Below are 3,058 nucleotides of genomic sequence, written 5' to 3' on the forward strand. Positions count from 1 at the left end.
CAAATGCAACCTAAATCTTATTTTATAGAACATGATCCACAGCCTATTATTTAATACTTTTGATAAGGTTGTCTTTGATATATATCTATATATTAATATTGGCAAAAGAGGGGTGGAATTAGGCCTGCACATTGGCCTGCCCAATCACTTTTTGGCCCGAGCCGACTTGACCCGAAACCGTGACCAGGAAAAATAACCCGACCCAACTCGAACCGGATTGGAAAAAAATTATCATTTTTTTTAACTACCTGCCTCTACTCACATTTTTTTTTTCTTACCTTCCTTTCTTCCTATCCTTTTTTTTTATCATTTTGAAAGGTTTTGTGTAGAAACTATTTTTTCTTTTTGTTGTATAAAGGAGTACACATCTAACATCAATCCAAAAAAGTGACTGACTCAGCCTCACAAAACTTCATAATTTAACACAAATGGATCCCAAATGACTGAATGAAAAACATCCATAACATAAAAAATTCATTCATTATTGTTAGAAATATTAGGACCCATCAAAGGAACCCCACATGGCTTTTCAGTGTTAACAAATATTCCTCAAATATGAGTCTTTAACAACAAATGTAGAATGTGCAGGCCATAAATAAGCCTTGAGTCACTCCTCATCAACATATATAAATCTTGATTTGAGATCAAACTTTGAAAAAAAAATTATTAAATGATATAAAAATAAATATTATGAAAATTTTAATAAATATGTAAGTAAGAAATATGTTCATTACCCGATTCTGCTAAGAAATATGTTCATTACCCGATTCTGCCTCAAAACTTTCAACATTGTCTAATGAGGCATGAAGACCAATAGGTATTGGATATTTTAACCAATTCTAAGTAGAAACAAGTGTCTCAACTGTTCTTGGAGATAATGAACAACGAAATGAGTCAAGCACACGACCCCCTACACTGAAGGCTGACTCAGAAGAAACAGTAGAAATAGGAATATAGGAAGGACCATCACATCCCGTGCAACTCTCACCAAAATAGGATACTTTATTTCATTGATCTTCCACCAATCAAAAATATCAAAATTTGGAACTCGTGCCTCACAACCATGTTCCAAGTATTGATCAATCTCTAATTTGTTCCTCAAATTACATTCAATAATTCTTACTCATACTGAACCCAAAAACTTTGTTGAGAATCAGAATCAATTATACAAGGATCAACTCAGGAAGGAGGCTCAAAATATGAAACTCCACTTGAATTCTCATACATAATATTATAATCGCCATATATGTCAATCATCAATTGTTTCACTTTTGTAATCATTTTTTCAACTAAATTACCACCATATATTTATTTGAACCAGAAATGCAAAAGATTAAATTTGCATCTTGGATCAAGAACAACAGCAATGAATATCATCAATTTAGTATTTTCAATTGATCCCTAATATTTGTCGTACTTACTCTTTATGCTCGTAGCCATACCTCTCAATACCAGATTATGACTTTGACTCATTTTTTATAAATGCAATTGGATGCCACAAAACTCTTAAAAATATGCATTAGATGTGACATACAAAGAGCCAGGAAGCTTCACAGTAACATCATAAAAAATATTACAAAATTTAACCATTATTTCCCTCACCTAATCACTAGAGCTTGGGGGCTCAAGTTCACACTACAACAATAAAGTGAAATATAACTATCATCATTCTCTAATCGCAAAAATGGCTTTTGAAATATTTTTGCAACTTAGCATCAGATAAGTGGAGTTCCATCTGGTTGGAACATCAAGTCACACCAATTTTGAACAACTGATTCTCTCCTTCTCTGTACACTTTTTGATTTTTCCATTCTTACAGGAAATGATCTAACATACTTAACTGCATTGCGCACCCTTGTAATTGAATCATCACAATCTTTTAGCCCATCATTCACAATAAGGTTCATAATATGTGTGCAACACTTTATGTGAATATACTTCCCCTTCAACAAATGACCTTCCACAATCTTATAGACATGACTCTACATGCTTTCCAATAGTGTCCCTCTTGTGATTATGAATCAAACAAAAATTTATAATTTTTGTGTAATTTTCATTCACAGTTAATAAAGTGTGCAGTAAGACACATATAATTGAAGTTCTGGTTGGACGTCCAAGTGTCAGTAGTTAAACTAACCCGTCCAACTACCTTAAATACTTTCCTCAACTTCTCCTTTTTTTTTTAAATAGTTTAATAAAATTTCACCTTCCTAAATCCTTGTGCTTCCACCACCCTAAACAGAACCTCATCACGAATTATCATCTCTGCAATTGCCATTCATATATTTTCTGGATCAAACTTATGTGTAGTTTGTTGATCCATGGGTCTAATTCGATTAGGACTTTTCCTACAAACACCAACATAATGCAACATACTTGATGTACCGTGTTTTTTGGGGTGACAAGCGTAAGTCTTGTGGCAGTAATTACACCCCACTTTTGAGTCACTTAATGAACATCCATCTATTTTTGTGAAGTATTCCCACTCTGTTAGGGGTCCTTACTTGCCTTCCTTTTGGGAGTGAGAATGGTGTTACTACCACTAGACAAGTTAATATTTAAAACTAAAGGAGTAGTAATCTCATCGTCTCTTAAATTTGTAGGAGTGTCACTTTTGAAGGAATCCATAGTTTGAATTGATATATAATAAAAGTATGAGAAAATAAGAACACCATATTGTTTTGAAGAATGAAAATTCAAATTTTTCTAAATGCTAAAGAGAAATAGATGAAAAGACATAAAACAAACAGTAATGCAAAGTGGGTTGTAAATAAATGATTTGTTGCTCTATTCACCACGCTTAAATATCAATTATTATTTTTCAATTATTAAGTTTTATTAATACTCATTTCATATGTTGAAGTCCAGAGATAATTACTTTAATTAGATCGATTCCAAAAGTAGTTGCTGATTTTACATGCAGGCTATAGAGGTGAGTTCTTCAAATCCTTGTTAGCTCGATTCCCTCTGTTGTACTCTGAATTATACATATTTAATAGGAACTAAGACAGAAACTACTGGTTTATACTTAGCCTTGCGTTGGGAGATTCGGTACTGT

The sequence above is a fragment of the Juglans microcarpa x Juglans regia genome, chromosome 2D (genome assembly GCF_004785595.1).
Source record: "Juglans microcarpa x Juglans regia isolate MS1-56 chromosome 2D, Jm3101_v1.0, whole genome shotgun sequence".
NCBI lineage: Eukaryota > Viridiplantae > Streptophyta > Magnoliopsida > Fagales > Juglandaceae > Juglans > Juglans microcarpa x Juglans regia.